The sequence below is a fragment of the Canis lupus genome, chromosome 14 (assembly GCF_048164855.1).
Source record: "Canis lupus baileyi chromosome 14, mCanLup2.hap1, whole genome shotgun sequence".
NCBI classification, from domain to species: Eukaryota; Metazoa; Chordata; class Mammalia; order Carnivora; family Canidae; genus Canis; species Canis lupus.
In genome coordinates this window covers 56,020,614-56,046,913 of record NC_132851.1, presented here as the reverse complement: position 1 = coordinate 56,046,913, position 26,300 = coordinate 56,020,614, and the positions used below count along the sequence as shown (strand labels likewise).

Sequence of the window (26,300 nt, the reverse complement as noted above, 5' to 3'; positions counted from 1 at the left end):
TTGAAGCTGTACATGCAGTATAAGAATGCATAATTTCCTTCCAAGGAATTATTCCCTGGGATGTCAGCCTCTGACATAGCAGTTTATTAATTTTTCAAAGTTACAGCCTGTAGTTTACTCAAAAGATTTATCCATTTATGAAGCCAGTGATTATGTATTGTGTTACTTAAGAAATTAGGGACCTTCTTATACATCAAAACATTTTTTTTTCCTGATATTCAGTAGAGCATATACTCCTCAGTTAGAATTAATCCTATGCTAAAAGATATGGGAACCCCATAAAGCCACTCAATTGATGGTAGACTCAATTTATTTACTGATTAACATCATCTACTTTCTAGAGAATAAGGATATAATATAATTGGCTACAGGTTAGTAAGGCTTTATTTGAATTCAGGAAAGGGAGCTATCCAAAAAGTTCAGGGTACAGAGTCTAAGACAGAAGAATGAAAATATTGAGAAAAGCAGGCAAAGAATAGATGGAAAAATTACTTATTGAAGAGACTGAAAGGGAGAATGGCATTACATTTAGGGAACAAATGAAAAGTGAGTTAATGTAAATCTAGAAAGAAATATTTGTACCAATGTGAACGATTGTGTAGAGATACAATATAGAAAAGAAACGAATGGTAAACTGTTTTTACAGTTTTTTGAATACATAAGTGAGGGAAATGGTGGGTCCCAGCTTGTCCTCAGTCCCCTCCTGCTCTGCATTCAACCAATATTCCCAGATACTTACCTAACCAACCAAAATCAGCCTCAAATGCACCAACATATATTTGGTATATGGAAATAAATAATAGATACAGAAAAAGAAATAATATTAAGTGGAACAGAACTTTATGGGCATCTGGAAATGAATATCCTTAGAATCATGGGTACTGGCAAATGCCTTGGCTTGTTGATTGCGATCTTAGAGAAGGAAAAGATCAGAGATTTAAAAAGAAAAAGTCAGTAAAGGCATACAAAGAGGCTTATGTGCATAAGCATAAAGCATGATTATGGATATAAGAATAAGGTACAATCTTTGTATGGCATGTTGATACTCATGACACCATCCAACATATAAGAAGCCTAAGCAAAGGGCAGCCTGGATGGCTCAGTGGTCTAGTTCTGCCTTCAGCCCAGGGTGTGACCCTGGAGACCCGGGATCGAATCCCACATCGGGCTCCCTTCATGGAGCCTGCTTCTCCCTCTGCCTGTGTCTCTGCGCCTCTCCCTCTGTGTGTCTCATGAATAAATAAATAAAATCTTAAAAAAAAAAAAAAAAAAAAGAAGAAGCCTAAGCAAACAAGTAGACTAGTGATTTAGCCTGTTGACTTTAGGCAGTTTCTGACATCAGCTATTCCAACACTGACATACTAGGCTTTGAATAAACAAGCCATTATGGCAAAAATAGAACTTGGGCATAGGTCCAACAACATGAGCTCCTAATTACCAAAGCTGATTTAGCTACCGCTGCTGACCAATGTCCAAATGACCATTGACAGAGACAGAAACAGAGCCCCTGATAAAGTACCATGTAGGGTGACCAACAACTTCAAATTGCCCAAGAATGAGGGGTGATCCAGGACACAGGACATTCAGTGATTAACCTGGGGCAATTCCAGACAAACCATCCATCCAGGAGACCAAATAGCTAATCAGTGGCAAGTTTACTACATTGTACCCCTTTGATGCTGGAAAGAGTAGTGATTTATTTTGGCTAGAATTACCACGAATTTTAGGTACAGATTTGCCTTTCCTACTCACAAAGCCTCAACAAATTGCAAAATGTTTAATCCAATTGGACGTCACAAGCATAATATCACCTCAAACCAAGAGCCACACTGTAGCAAAGGTGTAACATGTAACACATGTTACAATGGGCACATGAACACAGGATCTAGGTCCAATAGTATATGCACCTCCCTGTGGTTACCAGTGTAATGGAGCATTTGGACAGCATTTTGACGATGCAGTTGAAGTTCTAGCTTGGAGATATTATCTGGCAAGGATTGGACACCAAACTTCAGGATGTGGTTTCCATCATGAATCAAAAACCATTAAATGATGCAATCACCATAATAAATAGAAAACATAGGTCTGGAAGCAAAAAGTGAAGTTAGGAGTGACCTTGCTTATCATCTATCCCAGTGACTCACTTGAAGGACTCATGCTTATTATTCTACAACCTTAGGTCCTAGAGTTCTTAGTTCCTACAGCAGCAATACTTCCAAGAGGTAATCAATCTATCCATAGACTCAATAAAATTTAAGATGCCACCTAATGCCTCTGGGAACCTAAAGGCAAAGAAAAGAGGCACCAATCTGGCAGGATTTATTGAACTGGATCATCAAGAGAAAGTAAGAAAGCTCTTCATAATGAAGCCAAAAAAAAAATCCATGCTGAGCACCAAGTGATCTAGTAGATGTGTATTAATACTTCTCTTTCCAGTTTTGATAACAAAACTGGAAAGAGAAGTTTTCTCACTTCTCACACCATGTATAAGTGGCATGTCTAGTTCCAGGCCACTGACCTAACTACTGGCAAGTTTCCTAGTCAATTTCTAATAAAAGGCCAGAGGTGAAAAGCCCTCATTGGCACTGTGGTCAGGATGCCTCTCACTCCTGAGAGCTTTTTCGGTATCCTTGCTTAATAAAACTCTATCACTTTGATCACTCTTCTTTGTCTATGAGATTCATTCTTCAACTTTGTGAGAAAAGAGCCTTGCTCTCCTGCTTTAACCTGATGAACTAATATTCATTTTATATATCGGTTTTCCTTGGCACTCTAAGCAGAGTAAATGACCCTTTCTTTGCAACCCCTTGGCAACTTTAGCATTGCCATTATTTATAGGTACATTGGTCTCCTACTTTAAAGTATAAAAATTTAAGCTCCCAAACTATGCATTATTCATCTTTAAATCTCCAGCATTTAGAATAGTTCCTGATAAATAGTCAGTGTTTAGCAAACACTTGTTTAAGGAGAGAAAATAAGAAGGAAGGATTGTCACCTTCCCTCTGAAATCCTCCCTACACCATCCCCATTCTTCATCAGGACTGCAGAGCTCTATTGTGTTTTTTTTTTTTTTTTGTGGATGTATCTTCTGCAGAATGCAATCAACTGGCACGTGAGGGATTTTGCACCCTTTATCTGATATGTTTAGGAGACTGCCTCACTGAGAATAGATGCCCAATACATACTGAATGAAGCAACAAAAATTTCAAATTCCACTGTTACTGCCTTAATGCAAAAGAAAACAAATAAATGGTAATATCAAAAAATAAGTACTTCTAAGAGGATTCATTCCCAACTTGACATTTTCACAGCATTTGTTGAAATGGTTATTCAAAAAGGACCTGAAAAATCTTATAACTGCTAAGGAAAGGTTGTATGTTTGAAGCCATTGAGAGTTGGCTCAATGGGTTTGAATGGATTTCAGTTTTACCAGTAGTTATGTGAATTTTGAAAGTCAGTACATTCTAAGCTTCAGGTTCCCCATCTTTGAAACAAAGGTAAGTTCTACCTCATAGGACTTTTGTGAGACTCAAATGAGAAGATGAATTTAAAAACAGATGTTGAGGAGGAAGAGCTTCCTCTGCCCTTTTATCCTTCTAGCTGGATTTGGAATCAAATTGACATGAGACAGATTAACAGAAGAATATCCAATTTAATAGGCATATGTATAGAGAATTCACAGACATAAAATTTAAAAGACAATGGGGCAACATGAAGCTTCTATGAACTAAGGAAGGGGCAGGGTCTGAGGATATACAGGGAAGAAAGCTCATTAGCAAGAAGGTGAAAGAAGATTTTTGGGAAAAGAAGTTGCCCTATTATGCAGATATCTTCCTTAGGTAAGGGGGAGTCTCTGTTTAATAGCTCTCTTTCTGGTACAGGCTCTCCTTTCCAATGTAAATGTAGGAAGTGGTGGGGGAAGCAGAGAGCTTTTCCTGTATCTACTGGGTTTTAATTACTTTTAACTCAAAATAATCTTTGTGCCAAAATGGCACAGTTTGGAACATCTCATCCTGTACCCCCTCCCAGACTAATTAATACATAGTAGGCACTCAGTAGATAATACAGATATTATTTTAATTGTTTTTAATATTATCATCATTATTTTCTTAAGATTTTATCTATTTTATTTTAGAGAGAGAGAAAAACAATGTGTGAGTAGGGGAGGCACAGAAGGAGAAGTAGAGAATCTTAAGCAGACTCCCCACTGAGCATGGAGCTAACACAGAGCTTGATCTCACAACTCTGAGATTAAGAGTCAGATGCTTAACTGACTGAGCCACCCAGGCACTCCTATCATCAGTATTATTATAAAAATAAGTCTTTCTGGAGTTCACACTCTATCAGAGTTAATATTGTATCTGCAGGTAAATTTCTCCTTAAACTCCAGCAATGGAAGGTCAAATGTGCTGTAGTCATATGTGAATTTTTAATAAACAACTGTGCATCATCTTTTCATGTAAAATAATAATTCCTTCCTATTCTTCTGGTATTGCCAATGCAAATTCTTTTCCTCCCTGTAATCGAAGCCCTTCACTAGGCCTTAAAATTTCTATTAAGCTATATAGTCAAAGGATTTACCTATCTAGAGAGTATTCCTTCCTACTGGTCTAGGAAAAGATAGAAGTTCTTCTTTTAGCATCTGAAAGAGCTGAAGAAATAATATACCATCATTTATAAAATATCATCATATTTAGCAATGCCTGGGTGATGCAGTCAGTTGAGCATCCAACTCTAGATTTCAGCTATAGTCAAGATCTTAAGATCATGAGATTAAGCCCCACACCGGGCTCTGCACCAGTTTGGAGTCTGTTCAATTCCCTCTGCCACTTCCTCCATGCAGGCTCTAAATCTTTTTTTAAAAAAAATTGAAAACAAAATCATCATATCTTATAGTTCTTCTGTCAGTATTTGTTGCCATATGCTTATTTGTTTTCATTTGAAACAAACAAGAAACCAAAATTCATAAAACTCCTGTGGAAATAAAGGCCACCCAAATGAAAGAAAGGGTATTTATTCAGAGTTTACTATAAAGTAAGGAAGTCCATCACCATCATTTTCATTGGGCAAAGACTCAAAAGCAGACAGGGAGTGAGGTACTTTACAGTGAGGAAAAAAGGAAGGCTCTGATTGGAGGTAGTTGGCATGAAGAGGCTGGAGGTAGGCTAATGAGAAGTGAAGTATCCTGTGTGAATCCCTAGGAAAGCATAGCTGGCTTTCTCTGGTTGGTCTAAGTTGGAAGTTGGAGCAAAATCAGCAAAATTGTCACTTATTAACCAATCATGATCATTTGGGGCTGATTGGTATAGAGGTTGTGGATTGGCTCGTTGCTACAAAGGTTGTGGATTAGAATGTTATATTGTATATAATCTGGTCATTTTCTATTTGCACTTTCAGTCTCTCCCTTTCTGACATAAATACAGGACTCCTCAAAATAAGATTTTATTTTCATGCTAAGTTACACTTACGGAAATGAGTTTCATAATATATGTATATACTCAGTGTTTCTACATTAGAAATACATTATACTTTTGAAAACATTTATATATAGATTTCTATGAAAAATAGACAAATATATTTGTGTTGACTTAAGTTTTTTTGTTAGTTGTTTTGGGGAGGAATCTCAATTCTCTTTTCAACTGGAGACATTTTAAGACACTTTTGAAAACCAAGATGGAAATGCTTTATAGACTTTATATATGGGTAACATATATATGGGTATTTATGGGTAACAGAAACAGAAGTATGATAGCCTACTATCATACTTATATATGATTATAGCCCTGAGAGAAGAGCAATCTTACTGTGAAATTGGTTTTTTTTACTGGAAATAATTAAATCTGATATATAAAATAATTTATTTAATCTATAAGGTCTTCAAAAGCAATTTTGTTAGATGAATAAATTATTGCAATCTTTGGGAAGAGGTCACAACCAATCATAAACCATGTATGAAAATAATTTCACAATAAAAAATGATTTCACAATCTCATACAGGATTTACTTGGGGTAAACAGATCTTAGAATGTGGCAGCATATTACCCTTAAGAACTTGGGGAAAAGAAGGCAACTTCTGAATAAGGAAATTATAAAATAAAAGTTTGCAATATTAAATTGCTTTATTTGAGAAGACTTTCCTTTAAAAATAACCAAATATTTCACATAAAGAAAAATATCTTCTTCATTCATTCTCTCTTTTTTTAAACATATACTGCTAAATACATGGAAGTGTAGACTGAGGATATGAGTTCAAATATGGGCAAGTGGCATCAGCCTGCACTATCTTTTAAAAAGTTGAACCAACATTTAAAAATTAGGGCATTTTATATACAGATCTAGATTTCTGTCTTCTTGCCTTGAGAAGCTAGGACTAGCATTTATGCGGGCTAGATAATCAGCTGGGAGAGAAAGTGCTGTCTCCTTTAGGCAGGGTACGTAAACTTCACTACCATTCTGACCATTCCCCAATGAAACCCTACCTCTCACTTCTCTTTTATCAGAGCCCTGCCACTATTGTTATTCATAGAGATATATATTTTTGTATCAGTCCCTCTATAAAGACTTGAAAAGCAAAAGCTAGACCAATCATATCACATTTTAAGAAAAAGGAGAAATATATTTACAGTTAGAAATAAGGCTATTTTCACAATTAAATATGCAAACAATCTCTGTAACAAAAAAGGCAAAACCTAGTTCACTTCAATTGTTGATATTCTCATCCTGGCCCCTGCAAACTTTGGCACTGGAAGCTCCAGGTATACACAGCCAGATAGTATGCTAGTTCCTGGGAATATAATTGTTAGCAATATCGATGGGTCTTTGACTTCATAGAGTTTATGTGAATCACTGGAAAAGCACAAAGGCCTAGAAAAAGATGTTTGGCTTACCCTCATTATGCCAGTAATCACCAGTTCCCATACTACTTATACCTTATACCTACCCAATTGTCTGCCACTTTCCTTCATGCATTTCAACCTTCTAGTATGTGATCACCAAACTCCCCTATAGCTGCCATCTTTTCTCTGAATGTTTTCATGACTGGCTGACCATCTCTAAAACCTGGCTCTTCCTTGTAGAAGTCCTTTCTCTGGATTGTTCTTAAGTCTTTTCTTTTTTTCTTTCTCTGTCCTCAAATCTCATGACCAAGAAGTAAGATAAATGTCCTACCTACTTAATGCCCTCACCTTCTTTTGAAGGAATTAATGCAATCTAAAGCATGTATTATCTTTCTTTGCCACCCTCTTGTATCTTGAAACCATCTACAGAGCTGTTCCTTATTATTTGTTGAAGAACATCTCTCAGCTACTTCAGCAATGACATAGATGAGCTGGCCACACCCCGACCTTTTTGATCCTTGAAGTCTCATCTCTATACTACCATAGACATCCATTCCCACATTCAGCTTTCATTTCAATAGAAATCAACCAGATGTGATATATGGGTTTCAGACATTAAAATTCCTAATCCCTCTCCGGCCCTTTTGCTATAACTGTCTTTTTATTAGCCCTCTCCCAGTTGTTTTTGTTTTTGTTTTGTTTTGTTTTATCTTGGTTACGCAGCATGCCACTACAATCACTCATTGGCAAACACTCTCAACTCATTTTGCCCCTTTCCCCTCCATTTTCACTCTAGGAAACCTCTTATTGAACTTCAAACTACATCATTTTGCTGCCTGTAATTAAGCACCTGGATATTTCTAGGGAAAGAAAAACATAAAACTGGACATATTTCACATTCAAATTATAATCAAATTTCTCAAACAAGCACACAATAAGTAAATCCTATAACTACTATATTCCCTTAGTACCTTTGTTATCCAACATTCTAAGATAATTTACCATGTCTTCACACTACATTCTCAACTCCACTAAGCTAAATACTAAGAGATTTAATTAATATTTTATTGTGACCATTGAAAACATGGAACATAACCTCTTTGACAAAATGGCTAGGAATTTCAAAATATTCATTCAATCTTTTTTTAAGAACTCCATTTTTTTAGAACTCCATTTTTTTAATAAGCATATTTCCACCCAGCTAAAAGGTTTTATTTCCTAGCCTTCCTTTAAGTTCAGTAGGACTTAGTCCTAGCCAAGGGGATATAAATAAAAATGTGTGATATCTTCATAAAGTTCATTAGAAGTTATGGATGTAGCCTTCTTCTTTCTGCTTTCTTCAAATTAATGCCTGGAAATGTAAAAAAAAAAAGTGGTGTCTTTTATGCAAATACTTTTTTTAAGAAAAAGAGGAAAAGGTCAAATAAAAAGGAATGGAAATTACTCACTGCATGTCATAAGAGATAATCTGTGATCCTTGCAAAGGACTGTTTCAATGGCGTGGGAGAATTAGAAGACATTGCAGAAGACAGAGTGAGTGAAAACATCAGAGTAGCAGACAACCAGTTCATAAAAATCTTTTAAGAAGTTTGCTTATGAAAAAGATGAGAGAGATGAAGAAGTAATTTGAGGAAGAATTAGAAATTAAGAAGTTTTCTAATGGGAGGCACTTGGTCATTTTCATGTTTTATTTACTGAAGGAATTTGTGTTGATTTTAACAAGTTCATCAGTCTAAAGCAGACTAGAATTCTTGAAGAATATTAATTCTCTCCAGACTTCTCTTGTCCCTAAACAACCCATTCTTCATTGCTTTAACATGACATTATTTTGTCGTTCCTATAAAATGGGGATAATATTATTTGCTGACATCAAAGATTGATAAAGTTGACATGTGCTCTTATTTCTTGGCAGTTGGAACTGTGATCGGTTTATTTACTTTCAGATCGATTCCCTTGTGTGGTCTTGTACTGCTTTACACCACAGATGTCTGCCTCCTTTTTTTTCCTGGGCTTTTCCTTTATCTATTGGCTTCCAATTAGTTTCAAGATTCTAGATGCCCTAGCAGAAGACTGCAGGAGAGAAAAGAAGTCAAGATAGTTATAATTATTTTTCTCTCTCTCGGCTCCATGTCAGATCTCAGCAAACCCTGTCTGCACTCTGGTAGCACCACTTTGCCCCACTGTAATTCCAACTATCGGGGTGATAGTAGAATTCAGCTTTGGTCAACTTCTGGATGCTTTACTATCACCCATTTGATTTGTTATGTCTTTCATCATTTTTGTCATGTTCTCTTTATTAAACTACCTGTCATGAGCTCTCTCTCTTCCTGACTTTGCCCTGATACATGATATCATCATCATTGCCATCAGAATGAGTCAGTAAACAGGAATCGGATCCATGTGGAAACAAGTGCCTCAGAAAGTAAAAGATGGGAGTTCAAAGCCCAGGAAAAAGGAGAAGCCTGCAACTGGAAGAAGGAAAAACATCTCCCTATTAAAAGAGGAAAAGGAAGAATGAATATAGATCCAGGTAGTCAGTCTAGTTTATTTTGTATTACATTTTGTTATTTTTACATAATCCATTCATTCTGTACATGTTTGAGGCAACTGAGACCAGAGTATAATTGTATCTTATCTCCCACTAACACCTTAGCAAGGTAGTGAGTCTTCAGGGAAAGATGACAGAACCATGTGTTTATGCAGCTAGAGCCTTAGAAAGTGTAACAGATCTCTTCAGCTCCCAGGGTGTACAGCAACAGTAGAATAATATGCATGCAACACAAAATGAGGCCAAAAATAAAAACCGTTTCATGGAATTTCCAGACAGATTGAGGCTTAATTAGGCTCAAAAAGTTCCCCAAGTACAACGTTGTGGGAGCAACAACAAAATTATTTCTCTTGGCCTGAGTATACACTACAGAAGAAAAGAGGTTTGCTCAACTTAATGGACCAGATGAGAACCAGGATCAATGTAGTAGGAATCTGTATAGAATGACCACTGAGAAATAAGCAAGACAATGAGCGACTTAATAGAAGTCGGTGTGAACAGAACACAGTTAGAACTAGATGTCCATCATACCCTCAGTGTTTTGGGACTACATAAGACGCACAGAACCTTGGCACAGTACCTAGAAAAGGAAAGGGAAGACCACGAAAACAATTTGTATTACAAATTTTGAGACTCTGATGAAATAAGGCTAAAAATAGAAATTATAGTTTAGGAAAAGTAAGTTTCTATTTATCCTACATCTGACTTAGTAACACGAAGTTCCTATCCTACCTGTGACAAGCAAAAAAAAAAAAAAAAATAGTTGAAGGCTCTTACAAGATGAGTTTTAAACTCATATTAGATGAATAAGCTTGTGTAAAAGGAAGTTGTATGAAGTACTGCAATGAAGATCTAAACCAATCTATTTTTAGTCAAAACAGAAGTCAAGATAGAAAAAACATATCCTTATTTTAATTCTTGAAGAATATTTTGAATAATTGGTTGAAAGGCTGAAATCAACCAAAATATTACCTTGGACTTGTTTGAATGAGCACATAGCATTTTGGTCATTTGATTGTTTTGTTTCACTCACACACACACACACACACACCTATAAAGATAGATTTAATTGTAAAATTATTTATTAAGAACTTTTCAGATATTTATATGTACTTTCAACTTGGAAAAAATAGAGATATAGATTTATATGGGATCAAAACCATAACAGGTAAACTACAAGAATGGGAGTTCACAGGGTGCCCATTCTGCATCCTGCACTCAGCAAGAAGACACCTTTAACTGAGAGAGAGAGTCCTCAATTTAAAATTATTTCATCCTTGTTTTCTCAATATCTTTTAGTTGGGTGGCAAAGTGGTAAATTAAGATAATAACTTAAACACTTTTGGGCCATATTTATAATGGAATTTGAAGTGACTTATAAGCTTTCTTTACATACAGAAATAAATCCTTACTTGGCATGTAGAATGCATTAACCAAAATTTATTTGCTGCTTTCCTTCGAAGAGAAAAATAATGATGTCCTCGCAAAGGGTAAACATGAGGATAAGGTGAAAGGATTCATTGTTTACTTAACAAGTTGCTCACAAATTTGGATCACTTAGGAGATATTTTTCAGGCTGAGCATTTACATTCAATGACGATGAGCTAATTGTGAATTGTTATGATGTACTTGACAATAGCCATATAATAGAAATTAAGTTTGAGTTTGAAAAAGAAACATGATCTTTGGTAATATAAAGTCGTTTTTACCTTTCACTGCATGTAACAAAAATTGTAGTATTAGTGGTTAAAAAAAATGTATGACTTCTCTTTCTCCACTGAGCATGTCTAGTCTAGTAAAAAAGATTGAGGAGTGAGTCAGTGAAAGTTTCACTGACATAAAACACAATTAATTAAATTTCCCAATAATAAGATTCATTTCTTGAAATTTTTAACATTGGATGGCGCCATCTCTTTGAAAACATCATCCCAGAGCTTCTCTACAGGAATTCCCTACTGAGCAGGGAGTCCGACCTAGTGCTCAATCCCAGGAACCTGGGATCACGACTTGAGTTGAAGGTAGATGCTTAACCAACTGAGCCACCCAGGTGCCCCGAGAGTAACTTTCCGTAATAATTATGCCATAGCTCATTGAACTGAAAAACTTGAGTTCATATTTATATTTTATATCTACATATTTATATATGTCTAAATATTTTTTTCACAAATGAAATTGCCCAGACAAGGAGTGTTTCTTCATCTAACTCAGATTTTTAATAAACATTTATTTTTGCCATTTAGGAAAAGAGAAATAAAAGAATCTCACATGATAAGTAATATAAAGTACTATTTTTTAATGATAAAATAGTGATGTTTATAGAGTTGAATGTGAAGTTTTCATGAAATTTTAGGAAAGGGGCCATGGGGCACCAAACAGTCCACTAGATGTCTCTGGTTTATTATCCTATGTCATTAGAAATGCTTCTGCAAAAACTTTGAGAAATGCAGCAATGACTATAATTCTTTGGTCACTGATTTCACATCCCTTCAATAATTCAATAACTTTGCCCAACTTAGTCCATTAGCAAAGGGTCTCTTCTTGAGCCTTGACTTTCATCAATATCCTCTCACTCTAAAATTAGGGACCTATGTCCTGTCCCACATCCAAATAAAAAGTGCCAGATGCTGGGAGCTGGATCACCTGCTAATTCTAAAGTCCTTTCTGGGGCCTTTTCAAAAACCAGCAGAGAATATCCATGTCTCTTTTCCCTTTGCTTTCAGGAACCTGGCTCTTGAGGGAAACAGAAAAGAACCTTCACAAACGTCTAATGGCAGTGTAACAATAATAGTGAGGGGTCAGTAATAATATAAAAGCACTGGTGAGTGGTGAAAATATAAACATGACAATAATTATAAAGGACATAGAGAAATAAAAAGATGGGACTCTGCTTGAGGATGGCTTTTAACTCTCCAGTAAAGGAAGAAGGGTATTATTTCTTCTGCAAGAAGTTTGGAAATAATAGAAATAATTTGGAATGTGCCTTTATCTTACTTCTCAGACCTGTGCTTCCATAAAAGGATAATATTTGGATTATTAAGCTAGCTTTTGTAAAATCCAAAGATTTTACTAAGAATTTCCACAGACTTAACCATTCCCTGGGCATGGAAAAACAGCAAGGCCCATCAAGTAGAGCAGAGGCCATCTCCTCCTGTTACTGCAGCAGTGCTTGCTAAGTCAGGCCTGCTTCACATTCATCCCCATAGCATTTTGCAAAGCCTGTTTATGAATAAAGACAGCACCACGGGGTTTCCTGCAGATTTCAGCCTCATTGATTTATTAACTGATCTCTATACAATGGTTAATAGATTCACCACTAGTGAGGATACAGTGAATGATTACCATCCTATAAATTATCAGAAAAGTCATTTTCAGTATGAAAGTAATAATTTTTTATTAAAGTCTACACAGACCTGTTCTCTCTTAGTAGTAGAGAGTACACTCACAGATGTTGTAAAGCAGTGTCTGGAATACTCTCTTAGGGTGGTGAATATTATTAAAATCAGGGAAAGGATCACAGCAAGCTCAATTTTATAGGGTTATTTTTTTCTTAAGTTTCATTGACACACAGCTGAAAGAACATCATCAGATCTTGCAACAAAATGATCAAAATACTCATTCTAACTTGATTCTAATAAATGGTACATTTTTAGTATATGTGCTGCTGAAGCGAGCACAAATGGTACATTTTTAAGAAAAATGCATTAGACCTAAAGAGGGAACATATCAAACTGTGATTTTAACTTAACTGTCTCAGTTGATACTGTAAACATAATAATATATTACTGAAGGAAAATGTTACCTAAAATTAACTTAAATCACTTTATTGATATTGTATACTTCACTCTTAACCAAAAGAAAAGTAATGTTGCTAGAAAATATTCATATAGGGATGTCTGGGTGGCTCAGCAGTTACGCATCTGCCTTTGGCTCAGGGCGTGATCCTGGGGTTCTAGGATCCAGTCCCACATCAAGCTCCCTGCATGGAGTCTGCTTCTCCCTCTGACTGTGTCTCTGCCTCTCTCTGTGTGTCTCTCATGAATAAAATCTTTTTTTTTTTTAAGAAAAATGTTCATATAATAACATTGCTCTAGTTAGCTTTCTGCCACATAAGCAAATAACTTCATTTTTTACACTTTGAAAATTATATTTTTATGGGAAAGTAGTTATAATCTTTAAAAATATTTGCATTATATAGAAATTTCCAACAGTTCAATGCCTAAATTTAAAACCTCTATGCTGAAAAATTTTTCCCTAGATTAATATGTCTGGTAATTAGATATTCACAATAGAGAGTTTTATCTTTCTGTCTCTTGATTTATCTTTAACATCTTATTAATGCTACATTATTTTTCCTTCTATTACAAGAAGAAATGAGATATGTAAAATATATTTGCATTTACCAGCTCAGCATTCTAAAAGTTTACCTGCCAAATTATAAAGAGTTAAGAATGTTTTCTATTCCTAAATCACCATGAATATTACAATCTACAACTCTCTGTCCATTTGTTTGAATGTGGCCACTGTGACAACATGAATCTTTTAATGGCAAAATTGTGGTTCACATCATCATGGTACACCTTGAACCATACAGAAAAGTTCTTTTCTTGCCAAAGTGACATTTTAACAGTTTTCATTTTTGTGATTAATTTTATCATGAGTTCTTTGGAATTTTTAAGCATTTGGACAATTGAAAAAACAATTTCCTTAGGTAAAAACATAAGAACTATATTTTTTCCAAATGAAATTAGTTTATGAGTATCTATTTGCTATTTCCTTCTTTTACAATAAGCCTTTCCTTTCCTTCCTTCCTTCCTTCCTTCCTTCCTTCCTTCCTTCCTTCCTTCCTTCCTTCCTTCTTTCCTTCCTTCCTTCCTTCGTTCCTTTCAGACAAAATCCTCAGAGAAGCCACAAATAATTGCATCACATTGTTCACTAAATCAATGACTTTGTGTGAAAATACTTTCTCCTATTTATATATCTTCCTATATATTTCTTTGGGTAAATGGCTGTTTATGTGAGAGTATAATATGTATGAGTGGTAATAGTTATACTTTAATTTTACCCATTCTATTAGTTAGGGATTGATTCACCAGAGAAATAGAACCAATAACATATATACCTTTATATCTCTTATCCATTCATCTATCTAAAGAGATTTATTACAACAAATGGGTCCACACAATTATGGAAGATAAATCCTACAATCTGCTTACTGCAAGCTGGAGACTCAGGAAAGTTGGTGGTGTAGTTCCAATCCAAGTCAGAAGGCCTGAGAATCTGGCAGGAAAGCCAATAGTAAAAATTTCAGTTCATATTTGGAGAACTGAGATGCAAGGGACCTGATGATAAAGTCACAGTCCAAGGGCAGGAAAAGACTGATGTCCCATCCCAACAGTCAAGGAGCAAATTCTCATTTCCTCTGCTTTGTTGTTATTCTACTCATGCCTTCAGTGGACTGAATGATGCCCATTCACATTGGGGAGGGCAGTCTATTTTATTCAGGCTACTGATTCAAATGCTAATCTCATCCAGAAATACCCTTACAAACACATCCAGAAATAATATATAATTAAATATCTGCATGTCCTGTGTTCTAGTCACGTTGACACAGAAAATTAACTATTGCATCCACATATTTTCATACTATTTGACTCTTTCTTTTCTCCCTTTTATTGGTAAAATATACTTACCTTATAAAACTTTGTCAATAAGTAAATAAATAAATAGTCAAAATATACTCTTCATAATTATTTTCATTCCAAACATGTGTCTCCACTGCTTCCATTACACTTTTTATGTTTTTGTATTGGAATTCAATTATCAGGTATACTACAGCAGTTAAAAAATAATGCAAAGTATATTAGTGAAATTATGTTATATAATCAGTATATCAAGTAAGTTTATTTCATATCATAAAACTTAAATATAATTTTCTTAAATAAATGGATTATATTCATTTATTATTTTAGTTACATATGTTTCTAAGTGTTCTAAATCCCACACGATGACACCTGTAATGTCTATATTGAACATGTATTTCCTAATAAAATTAGGGTTACAAGGAAGTAAACATCAAAAAACAATTACCTCTTCCCATACCAGATAATATTGAAACTCTACTTCCTTCTAAGATAATTTCCTTTTTCAAAAGTAGGATATGTAAAATATCAATTATTCATTGAATTTTCATCAAAATTAATATACTCTTTGATTCACTAAGGAAAAAATATAATTACATAAAAGTGAACTTTGGTCTATTTCTTCATTTTAAGATTTTTTGCTCTTTGAGGATAAACCACCACACTGTTTTTTGTTTGTTTGTTTGTTTGTTTGTTTGTTTTTTGTTTTGTTTTGATTTGGTTTTGGTTTTGGTGAGGTTTTTTGGCATAGGGCACAAAAAAAGTTATTCTGGTAAGACAGTGGTTATGTATTAGATTTAACTTCTAAATAATCAGTATTTCCTTAGAAATATTTAATTTAAATGATATTTCAACCACTGTGACTTTATTTTTAAGATAGTTTAATTCTTTTATTGTTCTATGACATTAAAAGGCTTGTCTATGAAGTTTAATTAGCTATATATCATTCACACACATAGATATGCATCTTATAAATAGATGTCATTTCATAGAAAATATAAGCAAAAAATGTTAAACTAGAACAGATGTTATTTCTCGACTACTAATTAAGAATTGTTAAAGGCTTGGTCATGTTTCTGAAGCACAGATTTTTATAAAGTAAAAGAAAACTTAGACAAGATATATATCTGTTGCCTTCATTATACTGAATAAGAAACAACTGAACAATTAATGCCTGAGTTTTGCTTCCAGTAAGAAGATACAAACAAAACAGTGATTCAGTAGTATGAGTGATTCATTTTCAGCCTAAAATCCAAGTAGCAAGTTAATGCTTCATGTTCAAGGGGATTTCAGGTGTTTTGCCCTTGGTTCCAAAAAGAAGACTGTCACTGTGGCCAGAAAAAAGAGATCAGCATTGAAAAGCAAAGAAAACTAAGGATATAGGATCAAAAGTCTAAAGTATTTGATGTTGTCACAGAACAAGAATATCCTGTCCCCTACAAAGTCCTTCTAACTGGACTAAGAATAAAATTGACCTGAGATTAACAGAAGCAAATAAAATTTAATAGTATATACATGGGGAGCGCATTCACACATGGAAATTCCAGACAGGCAAAATTAGGTATATATGCCATCCTAACTGAAGAAAAGGGCGTAGAGGTCTGGGACTTAAAAATCAAGGACTATAATACACAGGAAAATAAAAAAAGATTAAATGTTTGGTAAGTAAATGTTTACAGGGCCACTCAGAAACATGAGACATAGAGGACTTTGGTCCAACAAGTCTTGCTTAGTTCCACCCTGTCTACCATGTCTAGTTTATATGATAATGTAGTTAGCTAAGGTGAAAGCTCTCCTTCTGGAGCAGTTCCTCCATCTAAATTCTTTTTAGATAGTTGAGGGGGAGGTAAAGAGCTTTTTCTGAATCTGCTGTGTTTTGATGCCGTTTAACTCAAAATAGTAATTATTGATGTAGGAAAGCTGTTAGGTTTCAGATCTGATGGCCAAAATTCTTGAGACATCTTCAGTGCAAAAACGTGATTTTATTAAAGCAGTGAGTGGGACAAGGCCCATGCACTGAGGTCGTGAGGAATGGCTCATTTTATATTTTCAAGTTAGGAGGGGCCTAGGGATAGTGTAAGCTTCCCAGGTATTTTGGAAATGAGGTTTCCAAGATCCTGAGGGAGCTAGCTATTGTTAGGAAAAGGTAATTTATTACCATTCAGTAAAAGCACAGTCATGAGACTCTTCAGATGTATATTGGTGGGTCATATGCTTAGAGGATGACTTCCAATATGTGTCTTAGGGGTTAAAGATAAAGGAAGTGTCCAAAGGAATTTTTACATGTTAAAGTAGACCTACAGGATCCTGGGGGTCAGGTCTAAGGTTGCCTTTTGCCCTTAGCAAAGTATTATTATTGAGGCAGCTGAGTTTCTAGAGGAAGGTCACTCTGCCTGTTTTAAGGGCTTGTCAATGGGCTCTAAATAGTAAGGAAATTTAATAATTTTTCTACTGTCTTTGTTTCCCACATCAATTACACCAAGGTGGCCTATCTAGAGGTTGCCTGTCTTCAACCCTTAGAAAGGCATCGACACTCTCACAGATTAACATATTTGGCAATATTGACATTCTCCAAACTGAATCAAGCATACAGCTTGATTACACCCTGGTGTACGCATCACAACAAGCACACTTCTTAATACCCATCACTAATTTAGCCCATTCCTCTACCTACCTCCCACCTGGTAGTCATTAGTTTGTTCTATATAGTTAAGGGGCTGTTTCTTGGTTTGCCTCTCTCTTTTTCCCTTTGCTTGTTTTTTGTCTCTTAAATTCCACATTTGAGTGAAATCATATGATATCTATCTTTCTCTGACTTATTTTGCTTAACATAATACTCTCTAGCTCCATCCACATAGTTGAAAGTGGCAAGATCTCATTCTTTTTTATGGCTGAGTAATACTCCATTATATATGTGCTGCTATAAACATCACAAGTATTTCATATAGATCTTTGACTTCAAATGGGGTTACAGTCAATAAACCCAACATAAGTTGAAAATATCTTAAGTTGAAAATGCACTTAATACACCTAACCTACCAAGTGTCATAGCTTAGCATAGCTTAACTTCAATGTGTTCAGAACACTTACATTATTAGCAAAGAGTTGACAAAATTATCTAACACAAGCCTATTTATAATAAAATGTTGAATACTTCATGTAATGTATTACATATCATACTGATAGTGAAAAAAAGAATGGTTGGTTGTATGGACAAATAATGAAGCAGGCATCCATGTTGTCATTTCAGGTGAAAGAATGCACACTAAAGGTCATAATGCCCCAGGGCATGCCTGGACTAGCCAAGGTACCTATAGGAATGCAACCCCACCAGCTTACAAGTAGTTAATCAGCACTACCCTAAAGATATAATCATGAGATGTAACAAATGAAATCTCTAACATAAGGAATAAAGGAAGGTCCATGGACTTTCAATTTCCAAGTCTTTTGAGGTGGAAAGGACCTCCAGGGGACCAGATGAAGCAAGAACAGAGCCCCTGCTGGCACTGAGTTAGGGACAAACAGACCTGGGCAAAGCTAGGTAGGGGGCCATGGAATCAGGCTCACAGAAATCCCAAAAATGCTGATATGTAAGGAAATTAGAGATAAGGGAGCAAGCCAGACCACCCTGCCCTAGGTGTGGGTGCAGAGGGTGTTTTTTTATGACAGTCATCTGTGACCAAGAATAACCAGACCCCAAAGAAGAAGTAAGCCATTAAAGATGTTATCACCAGTCCTAACTCAAACCAAGACAGTACAAGAATCTCAAGGCCATAAGCTTCCCAGTCAGTTCTCAATAAAAGACTGCCACTACGAGCTCTCAGTGGCAACCCTGTCAGGAGCCCCCTGCACTTCTGCAGCTTTCTCTGTATCTTTGCTTAATAAACTTCTATCCCTTTACTCACTCTCCTTTGTCTGCAAGATTCATTCTTCAACTGTGTGAGACAAGAACCAAGCTCTTCCATATCAGCAAGACCTCCTGGGCCTCCAGTCAACAGAATCTTCCTCCTCAGAGAAACTGGCCCCCATTTCTGCCCTTAAAAATCTTCACTTGCAAGCCAGCAGGGAAGTTAGGACTTTAGAGCATTAGTCATTTATTCTCATGGGTGAAGCCACACCAATAAATAGCCTGTCTTTCTTCACTGCAAAAGCTCACTGCCAGTTTTTATTGGCTTGCTATGCATCAGGTGGACAAACTTTCATTTGATTTAGCTATAAGAATGGCTGTAAGTGTATTGGTTGTTCACCCTCATGATCATGTGGCTGACTGGGAACTGTAGCTGCCCCTGCCCAGCGTCATAAGAGACTATTCAGCACCTTGGGCAGCTTACACATTTAAGCATCTGACTTGATTTCAGCTCAGGTCATGATCTCAGGGTCTTGAGATAGACCCCATATCAGGCTTTCTGCTTAGCTTGGAGTCTGCTTGAGATTCTTTCCCTCTGCTCCTTCCCCTGCTCAAACTTTCTCACTCACTCTCTCTCTCTCTCTCTCTCTTTCTCAAAAAAAATAAATCACATCTTTTTTAAAAAATGAAACAGCATTGTACCATATATTGCTAGCCCAGAAAAAGATCAAAGTTCAAAATTCAAAGTACAGTTTCTATTTAATGTGAATTGCTTTCACACCATTGAAAAAAACAAAAAGTTATAAGTGGAAACATCATTAAGTCAGGAATTCTCTGTATAGGCAATTAGGTTAAATTTATTATGAGTTTTTAAGTCAAGTGAGCAAAAATAAATAATAGCACCACTTAGAAAATTCTGTAACCACATGACTCATGTGTGTTTGGGTCCCTTGTGATATGGAAAACAAAGCCAAGAAGAAAAAAATTAAATTTCCTTACTACTTAGAGTTCATTGACAAGTCCTTGAAATAGGCAGAGTGACCTTCCTTTGGGAGCTCAACTGCCTGATGTTAATGCTTTGCTAAGGGCAAAAGACAGTCTTAACCAACCCCCCAGGATCCTTTAAGTTACTTAAACATATAAAAATTCCTTTGGAAACTTGCTTTATCTCAAACCCCCCCCCCCCATATACATGTTGGCAACCATCCTGGCCCACTGATACATATCTGAAGAGTCTCATGACTGAGTTTTTTCTAAGCAGTAATAAATGATGTCTTCCTAACAAAGGATAACCCCCTCAGAATCCTGGAAACCTTGTATCCAAAATACCTGGGAGGTTTGCACTGTCCCTAACCCCCTCCCAACTTGAAATTATATAATCATCACCCATCCCAACCCCAGTGCAGCTCTTTTTGCCCACAGGTCCTGTCCCTGTGCTTTAATAAAACCACTTTCTTGTACCAAAGGTGTTTCAGGAATTCTTTTTTTGGCTGTTGGCTCCAAACCCCAACGTTTCCTACATCACCTTATGGTGCCTATTTTAAAAATATGATTGATTTTGGTTAAAAAAACAACACTGTACAAATAATAAGTGAAAGAGAAAATGTGTACAGACTCTGATAACAAAAAAGTATAATTATACTCAAGCCTAATTATTTCTTTTTCTGCCTCCCTAAAGTAATTGTATTTTTTCTTTCTTCCTACTTAGTTTTTCCAAATTGATCTTACTAGTGACTCTACGTTATACAAAACTGTCTGTGAAAAGGAGAAAAGTTTAAGAAATCTGCCTTCAATGATTATGAATTAGCTACTTTTAAGTAACTATTGACAAAGTCACCAAATACAAACTGACTAAATGAATTGTGTTATGTGATATAAAACAAGTAATTCACTTACAGTTCTTTTGCCCATAATACATGGTGGCTTTGTAATCAGCATTTCTGATGCCTTCCTGAAAGGAAATAATATTGTATCAAGAAAAAGACCTGATACATATCTAGCATTTAATGAGGTTAATTAAATGCTCTGTTCTTATCCCAAATAAGTTTCTTTTTTTCTTGCTGTAGGAAAGAAAATCAAGTCCAGTGTTTATCTCCAATAGTCAACTTCTTATATAAATTTTCATTCGCAATAAGCTCCCACTCAGGCATAGTGAAGTTAAGATCCTATAATCAATTTTGTTCTCTCTTCCTGACAAAGGGACAAGCGGAGCAGAATTTGTTCCCCCAAAATATGCTTTTTTGGGCATAAGGATTACTTAAGCTGATTATTTTTAAGTAGCAGTCCTTTGGAGAAGCTCTGAAAGCCAAGTCAAAGTTAATCCTTTTGTGAGAGACATTTACCTATATCAGGAAATCACCATTTGTAAGGGTATCCTCTCTACCAGGAAGAGCAGGATGACCCTAAATCTCTCAAAACTCCTTAGCAATGGAGAAGGCAAGGACTTAAATCTAGATAACAACCTTACCCTTATTGGCTGTGCCTTTACTGTTAAGCCACCATAACCAGCTTTTTCTTTCCCCCCAACATCTTTTGTCTTTAGCTAAAGATATTGTTTAGGAGGGTGGCTTAGGCCATTTCAGGAGATTACTGTTTTCCTGAATATCTCCAATTCATATAAGAGGTATGCATGTTATTAGTCTTCTATATGTTTTTCTCCTGTTAATCTTTTATTACAAGGTGATGTCTCAACCAAGAACCAAGAAGGATTGAAGGAAAATTATTTTTCCTCCCCCACAGGCTTACAAAAGCTGCGTTTGGACCTCATGCAGTCTTATGAGAGGCATTCTCTTTATTTACAATGTAAGGAGTCATTGAAATGTAAAACTATCACGAAATTTTTAACAGTGATTTTTGTGCTATCATAGCCATTATTAAACTTATTAAGTAGAAATTATTTTAAAATAAGGAATAATTACTAGATAAAGTAGAAAACCATAGGGATGCAAGTTTGTAAAAACTCTAGGAAGAAATTTTAGAAGACATTTGAGGATACATGTTTGAACTTATTATAGATAAGTGTAGGGAAAATTAAGTTAGAAAAATAAATTATAAAGTAATGAAACTTGAAAATGAGATTTCACAGGCATTGCATATCCCACAATAAAAGGGTCATTAAACTGATTTGAAGTACTTTGAAGAAATGATAAGCACCTTCTGGTGAGGTAAGATGGACTGGGGAACAGGAGGTAAAAAGATGATCCAGAAGAGAATAAACACTATGCAAATAAGCATAAACATTATTTTGGGTACTAGAGGAAAATTAAATTTAGGGAGGATGTCATATCAAAATTATCATCTATTAGGTATTATTTACCATACTAAATCTTAGTAATAAATTGTGGGGGGAGGGAGGGAAGGAAGGAAGGAAGGAAGGAAGGAAGGAAGGAAAGAAAGAAGAAAGAAGGAAAGAAAGAAAGAAAGAAAGAAGAAAGAAAGAAAGAAAGAAAGAAAGAAAGAAAGAAAGAAAGAAAGAAAGAAAGAAAAGGTAGTTCACTATTATCCAGTGAGAGGAGAAAGCAAATAGACATAAAAATGTCATACTTAGAAATTAATATTGTCTATGAAGTCAAGGTTCTCTGGATAACCAAAAAAAAAGAAAAGAAAAGAAAAGAAAAAAAAAGAAGAGGGGGTAGTTATTTAGATTAGAAAATCAAAGAAAGTTTTCCTTGAAAAATTGACTTGGTAAGCGAAAACCTCATTAATGAGTATGAATTAGTTCAGCAAAAGAATTTGGAGCACAGAGTAGAGAGTCAAGTAATGGAGAGGTATGCTTCCAGCAAAGAGAGATGAAATTATAAAGGTCTAAAAGAATTGTCCAGACCCTGATTGAGAGCCAAAGTGGCTAGATAGGAAAGAATGGGTGAGATAACAAGAGAGTGGAAATACAGCTAGAAGGACATCATAGGGGCCAGGTCAAAGATTTTTAATTTTATTGTGATTACAATTTAAAGCCAGTGAAAAGGTTTAATTAGAGAAATAATATCATGTGTTTTATATTTTACAATTATTTTGGCTGCTGTTAACAGATTAGATTCATTAGGAGAAAGAATAAAAGAGAATTATTCTAGAAGGTAAGGCAAAATGACTAAGAAAGGATGGTGGAGTGAGTGTAGAAATAAATGGCTAAATTTGAGATATTATATTTGAGCCAAAATTGACAGGATTGGCATTCGACTATAGATGATGGTTGTTCTACTTTCTTCTGTGAGCAACTGGGAGATGGTGGTTATTATTTACTGAGAAGCAGTTATTTATTGTTATGTATTGAAGACTAGAAGAGGAATAGATTTGTTTGCAGGTGATAGGCCTCAGGGTAGGCCAGCGCAGAGTATGCCACTTGGATGTATGGATTGTTTTGAGCTAAAGACAATCTGAGTCCAAAATATTTAGGAGGAGCCTTTTGCCTCTCCCTTCACTGCCTGAAAGAATTTAAATAGTGTCTCTTCCAGCAAGAGAGCTATCATCAGAGATAACTATAAAGGGTGTGTGCCAGGTGTGATAAACTAGGAGGATCTCAGCAGGGCCTGTTGAAATTCCTGTCTGTGTCCCATTGTCTCTGCATGGCATGGCAAATATTTGTTTACCAAACATTTAATCTTCTCATCTTCCTGTGAATTATCTCCCTCCCCTTTGAAGTCTCAGATACCTACCCTTTTCTTTGATCAAAATGGCATATAAGCTTCAAGTGCCTGTCTTTGTGCTTCTCAGATAAGTGAATACATTTGTTTTTCCTCATGTTTATCTGTCTTGGATCAATTTAATTAGTAGAAAAGCCAAAAGAATCTAGAAAGGTACATTTTTTTTTCCTCCCCTACCCAGACAGAATTAATTTTGGTCATGTTAGGACTGAATTTTTGAAACATCCAAATTTATATATATATATAACAGATTGTTGCTTTTGCATCCCAAAACTCAAAAGTGAAACCAGAACTAGTGATATATTTTTGGGAAAGGTCAGCATATAAATGGATTCTAATGGCATGGGACTCCATGAGCTAGGCAAAATAACTGTATAGCATGAAGGGGGTAAAAGCACAATATAAAGACCTGAGGTTGTATAAAAAAGAAATCACAAGGAAAAAAGAAGTGGAAGAAAATATAATGAAGATAGGAAAAACAGATACAAAGAACATGATATCATGAAATTGAATTAAAGACTACTTTAATACAAAAAAATTGGTCAAATTTATCAAATAAATTAAACTTTGCTAAGAAGTTAAATAAGACCTAGAATAAGAAATGTATTTGACAACATGGAGGAATTATTGGTAACATCAGCAAGAGCAGAGGACAAATGGAGTTGGAGTAAATAAAACTTGCTATATATACTTTTTTTATGAAGAGAGGGAACAACATAACATTCTTTAATTACCTTATAAGCACAAATTAATTATATACCTTCATGTATGTAAAGGATATCAAGGTACTAAATATCTTTTTCTTAAAGATATTATTTATTTATTTATTTATTTGAGAGAGAGAGAAAGCATGCACACACAAGTCAGGGGAGGAGTCCAGGGAGAAGGACAAGCATATTCCATGCTGAGCATGGAGTCCAATGTGGGCTCAGTTTCACAACCCTAAGATCATGATTTGGACAAAATCAAGAGTCAGACACTTAACCAACTGAGCCACACAGGTGCCCCTTAACTATCAGTTGAAATTAGAATCTACTTGGTTTACTTTTCCTTAACTTGTATGCCTATAATATTTTAAAAATACAATCATTTTTCATTTTACAAATTGCCATATAACTGTCCTTGAAAAACACAACTATAGGTTTTCTGATAATCATGGAGGGAATGAAAATAAAGATAATATGAATCTACCAAATACTGATTTCAAAAAGTAAACAGAATGAAAGTCAATAAATATTTGAACTAAAAAGATTTTAGACATTCTGAAGTCCACTTCTAATTTAAGAGATAAGGAAATTAAGGTACCAAAAGAACACCCCTTTATCAGTCCACGATATTGAAAAATATAAAATTATCTGTGCTATTCTGATAAAATAACATGCCCTGAATTCAAGAAGTATTAATAATAATATTACTCAGAAATTAAACTTCTGTTCTTCTAGAAACAAACACAAAAAAATGACAACACACTATCTAAAGAGTTCTTAAATTGATGATTTCAAAATTGGCCTACCACAGGGAGTAAGTATCCATTTGTCTATTAAACTATATGGGTGGCTCAGCGGTTTAACGCCTGCCTTCGGCCCAGGGCATGATCCTGGAGACCCAGGATCGAGTCCCACATCGGGCTCCCTGCATGGAGCCTGCTTCTCCCTCTGCCCGTGTCTCTGCTTCTCTCTCTCTCTCTCTTTGTGTGTCTTTCATGAATAAATAAATAAAATCTTAAAAAAAAAACTATAAAAAATACATATTCTTTTACATTTCAGAAACATTTCATGGGCAGTTGGTGAAATGGAATTTACTAGTTGACTAGGCAGGAATACTCTCCTCTGATTTTCATTCACTGACCACAGGAATGCTGGTGGTAAAACCTGATGACATTGTATGCACTGTAGCTTTTCAATGGAGTGTGCTTCAGTTTTAAGTAAGACCTGGCTCTGTGCTTTACTTATCTGTTCTCATGATTGTGGACCAGATTTGCATCTACATTTTGAAGAGTTCTTAGGAAGATTCTCAATAACCAAATGAGATAATTTATAGAAAAACACGCACTTGGTTTGGTGAAACATGATATCATTTTTATACATTACTTTTCACTTTAATATTTTAATGTAAAGGGAGTCATCAATAAAATTCTGATTTTCTAGCTGCACTGGGTAGTTTTAAGAAAAAGGGGCTAACAAATAAGCCCATTAATATTAAGGACAAAGTAACATGGTTTCCACAAAGATTAATTTTCATTGATTTAGGAAGATTGTTTTGTTTTGTTTTTGAGATAGGAAGAAAGAAAGAAAAGGGGAAAGAAACATCAGTTTGTAAAATATAGATTTTTCAGAAAATTCTTTTCAGAGTCTCTTTCCTACTGATCTTTTTAATGTAAAACAAAATTTAAAAAAAAAAAAACAACTTTTAGATACATATGAAGTAACTTTGATCATATAACTTGGAAACCCAAAAGATTTGGCTCTATCTTGGTATCTGGATAACCTTTACTAAAGTAGAAAAACTTCTTTAAATTTAGTTTCCTTGAAGACAAACTGAAGTTAAAAATCCTTATATTCCTCACATTGTTATGAAGAGAATAAACATCTTATGAGCTAAAAAATATTGTTTACATGAGGTATGGCTTACCAGTATTTTTTAATCTCTAATGATTTTAGAAAATAGTAATAAAATTTTTTGAAGCAAACTAATTAAAATTAAATTTGAAGTAGCCCAAATATAAAATATAGTCATGTGGATTCATTATTGCTCTAATGAATTCTCATTAATTTAAGATTTATTCATACA

At 35.1% G+C, this 26,300-nt stretch overlaps 1 long non-coding RNA gene across 4 annotated transcripts in view; it reads right to left on the bottom strand.

Annotated features, from left to right (window-relative positions):
• LOC140604136 (uncharacterized) overlaps positions 1-26,300 on the bottom strand; it is a 265,137-nt gene that overhangs the window by 200,503 nt on the left and 38,334 nt on the right. For all 4 annotated transcript variants that reach the window (XR_012007166.1, XR_012007165.1, XR_012007164.1 and 1 more), the window contains one exon: positions 20,767-20,821. This is a non-coding gene — a long non-coding RNA (uncharacterized lncRNA). The remainder of the gene's footprint in view (positions 1-20,766; positions 20,822-26,300) is intronic.